The 8,782-nt window shown below is 31.4% G+C and overlaps 1 long non-coding RNA gene and 1 other non-coding gene across 3 annotated transcripts; both read left to right on the top strand.

Annotated features, from left to right (window-relative positions):
• The first annotated feature begins 1,139 nt into the window (after nt 1–1,139).
• On the top strand, nt 1,140–1,246 carry LOC128040173 (small nucleolar RNA R71). Its single transcript, XR_008194832.1, has one exon. It is a non-coding gene; the product is annotated as a small nucleolar RNA R71 (small nucleolar RNA).
• A 2,063-nt stretch (nt 1,247–3,309) lies between these two features.
• LOC105794025 (uncharacterized) lies at nt 3,310–8,282 on the top strand. 2 transcript variants are annotated; one of them, XR_001133709.2, is made up of 4 exons: nt 3,310–3,586; nt 3,689–3,911; nt 5,585–5,735; nt 7,862–8,282. It is a non-coding gene; the product is annotated as an uncharacterized LOC105794025 (long non-coding RNA). The 2 variants fall into 2 exon arrangements; XR_001133708.2 differs by lacking the exon at nt 7,862–8,282 and having other exon boundaries at nt 3,314–3,586; nt 5,585–5,967.
• Nucleotides 8,283–8,782: the final 500 nt, after the last annotated feature.

The raw sequence follows: 8,782 nt of genomic DNA, 5'->3' as shown, positions 1-8,782 counted from the left end.
CGATGATTACACCGCTAACTTTCCTTTCCTGCAATTATTCTCTGATTAACTCGTTTCTTAATCTAAATATAATAATTTAATTCAACTATCTAATTCAAATACTTTTAAATACTAAAATTCATTAAATTGACCCTTTAATCAATATTTTACACTTTTACCCTAACCTTTTACCTTTTATTCAATTTAGCCCATAAACCCGAAACTTTCAAATTTATCACAATTAAACCAACTCCATGCTAGAAGAAATTTCCCCTATTCAATTTCAACCCATATTTATTTAAAATTTAGAAATTACATATCAATTTCAAAATATCATCAATTTAGTCCTTATGTTCAATATTAACAAAATTACTTTATAAAATAGTCCTTAAACATTTCATAGCTTCCATATCTACAATTTTCTATCAAAAAAATCTAAGATTCATCAATGGAAAGTTTTAAGATCTTTAATAGCTTTGAAAACGGAGGTACAGATTAGTTGGACCTAGTTGCAACAATCTAAAAAACACAAAAATTACTGAAAATGGATAACAAAATGACTTGCATGAACTTAAGCAAGCTTGTTCGAATCTTCCAACCCCAATAAATGGTGTTTTCAATTGAAGAATTCCAAGTGAAGGAGATGATGGCTTTGATTTTGTTTTAATTTATGCTTTTATTAATTAAATTATCATTTTACCCTTTAATAATCATTAAAATTTCTTATTTACCAAGCCAAGACCCTCAATTCATGTTTTTACAACCATTAAACTTATATAAACTAATAGCGATTAACTTTTGTAACTTTTACGATTTAGTCCTTTTTCTTTACTTAACTATCCAAACGTCAAAATTTCTCGATCAAATTTCAATATACCTATATTTTAACTCCATAAATATTTAATAAAAATATTTACAATCTCGATTTACAGAAATGAGGTCCCGATACCTCATTTTTTGAAACCACTTGACTTCGAAGACAAATCACTTGTACTTAACTATTCATTCAATTAACAAAATTTATCATATAAAAATTCAATATTATACTATATTTGACTCATAATATTAAAATATAATATTTACAAACTCACTCGTCAGATTTGTTATCCCGAAACCACTATTTCTGACACCACTAAAAAATAAGGTATTACAAATCTTTTAAACTATGATATGGACACTTGCGTAGCATTAGCTTAAAGCACTCCCATACCTCACATAATGACTCTCCTTCCAATTGCTGAAAATTTGTAATATCTATTTGAAGCTTCATTGTCTTACTCGGGGAAAAGTAATTTGCCAAAAACTTGGTCACTAACTCGTCTCAAGTATTAATGGAATCTACCAGCTGTGAATCTAATCACATAAAAGTATCATTAGTAAAAGAAAGGGAATAATCAAAGATGGATAGCGTCACCAGATACCCCATTGTACTTAAAGGTATCACAAATGGTTAGAAATCGTTTAAGGTGTTGGTTTGCATCCTCATTCATTGACCCTCAAAATCAAAGGTTCGATTGTATCATCTTGATCATTGTCAGTTTGATTTTGAAGCTACCTCAAAGAGCATCCAAGTTGGACATCGCATAATCGCGCAAAGTTCATTGCTCCATGAGTAAGTGTGGTGGTTGTTGAATCTCTACTTGCGAATTTTCAATAGGTTGATCTCTTTGTGGAGGTGGCACGTCCCTAGGATGTTGCACCCTCCTCGCGTGTGTGATGATACATTCTGGTTTTGACTCATGGTAAGACACCGTTACCGGTCCGATTCATACAACGCCTCCTACAAGCATAAAAGTGTTACATTGGAACACCAAAGAATTCCAAGGATCGAACCTAAAGGAGATGGCGATTGAATAATAGATAGCATACACAATAGAGTCTAAGCAGTTACTAATAAAATTTTATAGTACAACAAATCATAAAAAAGGAAATTTTTGCAAGAAAATTAATTACGCTAATGTAGGGACTAAATTGAAAAGAGTATAAAAATAAGAATTCAACCAAACAAATGACTAGCAGTGGTTGGTTGATTTCAATGTGGTTCATCGGTTCTCAAACAAGGGATTTAAATCGCTTAAATTACTAAGTGGCTCAATTTTATCTTTTGATCTTAATTTTACTGACTCAGATGAATTAGTTCCGATTTATCTCTCGATCTCATCGGTTAATCTAAGACTAATGAATGACTGCGCAACAAGATTACCTTCTAGTCTCCAACATCCCGCCCGTCAAAGCATTAGTGTTCGAATATTGTTTAAGGCAAGAAGGCATAGAGAGTAAGTCATGAGTGTATATAGTGTTAGAACTCGACTAACTATAAGAATTCTATAAGCACGCCTAGAATGCCCCGATTTTGGCTGACACAAGGTCTAGCACATAGCCTTAAAGAAGTGTGATTGGCAAAGTATTATTCGCCCAAATGCATATTTGGCGTATAGAGTGAGCAGACTCCGAAATGAATATAAGTGAATAAGGGTTCCATTTTATTTTACTATGATCAGTGGGATGAGATTTGTGGTTGAAGGAAGTGATTTTTAAGGTATGAGTTCAGGTAACGACCCAAAAGCCAGTGGTGTCAGAAAATGTAGTTTTGAAACCCCGTTTTCGTAAATCAGACTCGTACATATTTTTATTAAATATTTACAGAGTTATATCATAAATGAATTGAAATTCAATTAGGTAATTCTAACAAAATAAATTTTAATTAGAGTATAATGACTAAATTGTTTAAGTGATAAAAATGTGATTATTATTAAATTATAAGCTAAACCATATTTAAGGGACTTGAAAGGAAAATATACCTTTGTTTTTTTTAGTGTGGTTGACGATCATGATGTACATATATACATTATTTATAAAATATATATTATTATGTTAACATTAATATGTTAACATTAATATATATGTTATAATTAATTACATAAAAGTAAACCATAATAAAATATGAGAAAGTGGATTGAAAGAGAAATCATAATATTTTTTCATCCTAGGCATTTCGAAAGCAAAAGAGAAGGGAGAAGAACGCACGGCTTAGGGCTTAAAAAATCAAGCTTAAATTGGCTAGTACAATTTGGTACTTTTCTTGTAATTTTTATATTATTTGAATCCCGATACTATGAACTAACCGATCCATGTCTTATTTTTTTGTGTAAGTATTGTGATATGCATGTTTAAGACAACGCTTAAAAAAGTATCGGTTTTGCCTAACACTATGCTGATATTTGTTATACATTTACAAACTACATAAAAGTGTTGCTATAAGAAAAGCATAAGATGACTGTTTTTGAGTTATGTCAGCCTTTTTTTAACTTTTTAGGTGTCGGCAAAATCTATTATATTCCAACTTTTTGGGTATTTCTGATTTATCCCACTATTTCGTTTGACGTTTTCCCTTTTCTAAAACCCCCAAAATCAAATCCCTAAAATTTCCTCTCTTCTTTTTTTTCTCCGTTCGTTCTTTTCCCCTCTCTATATCGTATAAAAAATTTCATAAACCTTAATGATTTTCGTTCAAACCACTGATTTTACAAAGGAGGTTGATTTGATTTCAGTAATCTGATTTCTTTTTTAAAGTAATTCGAGGAATCTCGTTTCACCAACTTGAAAGGTAAATAGGCAACAGTTTTATTTCAATAATCTAATTCCCCTTTCTTTTCTTTTCTTTTTTTTTCCTAATTTTTATAATTTTTTTCTGATATTTTTTATACAGGAAGTTCAAATTTCTCTGCTTGTACTTCAATTCCTGGTATTTTTCATATAGGGAGAGAGCAAGAGGAGCAGCGACCGGCGAGAGAGATGGTAGGAGCGTTTTGGGGAACAAAAGTGATGGAGATAGTGAAGAAGCATAATTCTGGTGATCTCGTTTGGAAGAGAATTAAGCTCACTTCCACCCGCAAGCCAACGCCAAGAAGCATCTCCATCGCGTTTGGCAGGTTCTTATACCCTTCTCTTTTTTTTAATGCCAAAACCTTTCTTCGTCTTGGGTTTTTGCGTTGCTGCTTGATTCTTTATGCTCTCAGTTGATTCACTTAGTTGTTCGGAAGTAGTTAGACCTATAGGGAAAATATGAACTGTGGAAGAAGGTTGTGAACAAGTTCAAGTTAACATTTGATAGTTTATCACATTTAGAGCTTAGTTGCAAATTACGTATCCACAAGCAATTGCACAGTCAATCATACATGCTCAAGATAGCTTTGAGAGTTTAACTTCATTTGGTACAATCTCTTGTTAGTTTAGATTTCGTCTTAGGATTATTTACTATTCATGAAAAATGTTTTCCTCTTTGCTTTGTATGTGTGTGCGTGTGTCCCTTTCCTGTAGCTCTTACAAAACGGTTCTTCCATTTTATGGCCACTGGCATGTGTCTGCTAAAGTTCTGTTTTTGTTGTTTTTAAAGGGGTTTTGTGGTAGGCTTGCATTACATTGTGTTTACTTTTGTAGTGTACTTTGGATGATGGATTCAAATCCCCATTTTACACTCTCTATTTGTGAAAAACATTATTATGAGAAAAAATTTATTTAAATTTCTCATATTAGGTTGCCTACTTGCTATGAATTTATAGTCATGGTGGCACTTGGACAAAAGAATCATCATATATTATCTGTTTTTTATCAAATAATTAAATGTTAAGAATATACATTATTTGAATAATAAAATGTTTGATTTACATATTTGTGTGAAACTCTTTGCATATTTTTAACTGCTATTCATTGTCCTTTTGTTGTTCTTTTGCTTTTTTGCTCTACAGCTAGCTTTGATGAAAAATTAGAGCAGCTACAAAAAAAATTGAGGCCTTAATTAGGTTCTTATTTTGTTTTTATGGAACCGATTGATATACCGGTCTGAACAAAGGGGTTGAACCAATTGAATCAAAAATTATGTTCATTCAATAATAATAGTTCCTTTTCCTTTTTTTTCTCTTTAAATTTCTTAAATAAAAGTGAAAATCTTTGCAAACGCACTCTGCGAAAGACGAATTGTTTTTTTAGGCAATTTTGTTCGTTTGCTATATATAATTCATCCATATGAAATCTTATGTATATGTTTTTGTATGATTGATGAAGAAGAAGATGGCTATGAGTTTAATTTGTTTAATTCATCTATATGAAATCTGATGTCTTTGTTGCTTCCTGCTAGTTTATCTGCTGAACTTCTTTTGGTCTATTGGTAACTGGGTTTAGTGAAGAGAATAGTTATCTTTGGATTTAGTAGTTGTAAGTTGTTAGTATATTTTATCTTTGGATTTAGTAGTCGTAAGTTGTTAGAATATTCAAGTTTGGTCGAAACAAATAAAAAAGTGAAAGAGATATCTTAGGAAGATGGTTACCTCCTAAGTAATTTGGATTATCTTTTTAATGCAAATTTAATTACACGAACTAACTCAATTAAAGTAGGATTTTTGATAATTTAAATGAAACATAAAATTGAATGTTTTTCTAAAAATATTACACTTATGATTCTGATATGCACATGAAAATTCAATGTTTGACACCAAGAACAAAACCCATGTTTGTATCATTTTCTGTCGTTCCTTCCCTTTTTTTTTTTTTTGTTTTCCTTTAAATGTTGTATTGGATCATAAACACTTGCAATGGATTATTTCAGGGACAATGAATCAAAGTAGACAAATTCCCATGAAGAAGGTAATAGCACTGAACACTCTCATGATCTAAGCCTTAACTCGGATGGTCCAAAGAGTTTAATAGCAAATAATGATGGGTCATCCCCAAGTTCAGCCCCACGCCAAGAAGAACTTGTGAGTACGGTTGCAATTTCAGACTGTATTAGCTTTTATGTAGTACAACATCAATATCAATGTCCATCGTCTTAGGTACTTTTTTATTTGTTTACTTTTGTACATTGGGTTGAATGTTGGTGGTAAACATTTCAGCTAAATTTTAGTGTATTTTGATTGTTGGATCAATTTTTGTAGTGAATATTCAACCTTTATTTTAATTTTAATTTTATATTTTTTAGTTGTATTTAAACCACAATTTCTATCATTATTCACTAGAACTGTTTATGAAAATATATTAATATTGAAATAATAAAAAATAGAAAAAAAAATTACCTTAGACGTGTCTATCCTAACCTTTTGAAGGTTGCCTTAGACAGGTCTATTCTAACCCTTTTAAGGTTGCCTTAGAACCTATCTATCCCAACCTTTTAAACGTCGCATTTGACATGGGCATGATCCAACTCTTTAAAGGTCGGCATAGACTTAGATGAGTCTATCTCAACCCTTTTAAGGTTGCCTTAGAACCTGTCTATCCCAACCTTTTAACGTCGCATTTGATGTAGGCATGACCCAACTCTTTAAAGGTCGGCATATGTATGCTTTATTTCGCCATTTTTTTTTATCTATTCCACCCTATGCCAACTTTTACGAAATGTCGACTTTGACTATGTTTTTCTCAACCTTTCAATAAAGGTTTGCTTATGTTGAATTATGTCGACGTTTTTTCAAGTGTCGCGGAATATGCCAACTGCACTATAGATGACGTTTTTTAAAGCATTGGGAGAAGCGTCGTGAAGACCTCTGCCAACCTTTTTTTGTATCGTCTAAAGTAAAAAAATAAAAAAAAAAGTGCCACGATAGGCTTGTTTTGTTGTAGTGCATTGTTGAGTAGTTAAAGCTTTAGGAATTAATTTGATAGATTTTTAAGTTAGAAGTGAAATGATTAAATTGTGAAGCCAAATGTTGATTTTGAGCAATAGGGACTAAATTGTGAAAATTTTGAAATTATGAGGTAGAATTGAGGAATAAAGAGTTAAATTTGGCTTAGAGTGAAATCGGTATAAAAATTTAGGGTTAAATGAGGAAGTTAGGTTAGTTCCGATTTTAGGGACTAAATTGAGTAAAGCGCAAAAGTTGTTTACATTAGCAATTAAATGAGAAATTATTTGTGTATTGAATATATATATGGTTTATTTATTTCCATAGCTAATGTAGACCTAGATTCCTCGAAAAAGAAGGGAAAAGACAAGGTCGTTGACGAATAGCTCGGAGTTTACGATTTGTGTTTCTATAATCCGAACTAAATTATCAATTGTTGCATATTTATTTGTTTGTTCACGGAAAGTAATTGAGATGAGATTTCTTGTTCTATTGGGCTTCTTGAATTAATAGATAGTTATAAGAATTTGATTGTAAATATTTGAAAAGTATATGTATTTTTTTTATAAGTGTGTGAATCGACTAAATGTTTTGAAATAATTGTGGTTGTGATTAATTTAAATAAATGTGAACTGGAGACATTGATTGGTATGAAAATGTGAAATGGTTACCCTATTAAATGTTCGGGTTGAGTCAGATATAGATGGCATGCCATAGGATAGGAAGAGTTCATGGTTACTTCGATTACGAGTGGATAAGGCACTCGGTGCCAATTTGATTTGGTTTAACCAATGAGACACTGGATGTTAACTTATTATAGCTCTGAGCGCAATTATTTGCTTCAGATTTATCTGATGAGGCACTGGGTGCCAAGCTGGTGTGTTGGTTAGATCCGTGTATCCGTTCGAGTCCGAGCTGTGTTAATAAGGAAAATAATTGGTAAACTTAAATTATTGATTTTGAAATGGAAAATGTTATTGAAATAAAAATGCTATTGAAATAGCAACTGATATGGAATGAAATGTATATTGAAAACCAAAATGGAAAATGGATATGTATGAGTTGAAAATGCCATGTTTTAGTACTAGGATAATTATGATGCAAAATAAATGTATTTATGAAATTGCATATTTGAATTGAAATTAGCATAGTATCATGTAGTATTAATTTGAGCGTTTAAATGTATTTATATTCTATCTTAAATGTTCGGATTATAGAAATACCACAGAGTTATACTCAGCGTGTGTTTGTTTTCTCGTGCGCAGGTTAGGTACTTAGTAGATCTATCCTCAACTCAGCATCCAGCAATGATCCCAAACTCAAATGTTGGTGAACGGTCTTTTGGTTGGTTTTGGCGTGTACCAAGGTTAAATATGATGGTTTGGGTTATTTAGTATTATGGTGTTCCTCTGTGGTATGTAAAAATTTATATATATATTTGTGTTTGATGGAAATGGTAAATTTTGTGAATAGTTTGAAAGTGTTTTGCTTTGGCTTATATGACATGTAATAGGTGAAAATTTGTATATGTCTTGATTGTGTGTTTATAAGTGATCTTGTTTTAGACCTTGGTGTATTGTACTCTTGTTGAGCTAGTTGATCACTTGATATAAACCTTATAAAGTGTTTGAGTTATGGTATAAATGAATATGTTTTAAATGGTAAGAGGAATGGTAAGTTTTGATATGATTCAATGTGTGTTTCTTTGAGCTTAAATGCAAAACATTTGGTGTATGCTTGTGACACGAGAATATGGTCTTGGTTTTGGATTGATTAAGTGTTTGAATTGAGGTGCCATTTGAGGCACATTGGTTAGATATTTGGATGTTTGCATAGGTGAAATTATAGTCTTTTTCTTCATGGATGAACTTGGCATGAAATGAATTTGTTAAGGATGAGATTTTACCTCTTTTGAAATAAGGTATTGATATTTTGGAATTTGGTATTGACACTTGACCATATGAATAGTTTTAAAACAAACAGAATGTTAAATTGGTATCGATTTTTAATTGAATATCGATACTTTTTCATACAGTATCAATACCACATAATAATTATCGATACTTAAGTTTTGAGATAGTAAACAAAATCACAATTTGGTATCGGTTTCACGTAAGTACCGATACAGTATCGGCACAAATTATGAAATATCGATACCAACTTTTAGACTTTGAAAATTTACTCTT

Source organism: Gossypium raimondii, chromosome 3 (assembly GCF_025698545.1).
Source record: "Gossypium raimondii isolate GPD5lz chromosome 3, ASM2569854v1, whole genome shotgun sequence".
NCBI classification, from domain to species: Eukaryota; Viridiplantae; Streptophyta; class Magnoliopsida; order Malvales; family Malvaceae; genus Gossypium; species Gossypium raimondii.
The sequence above is the reverse complement of the archived record's forward strand: the minus strand, read 5'-3'. Positions and strand labels throughout refer to the sequence as shown.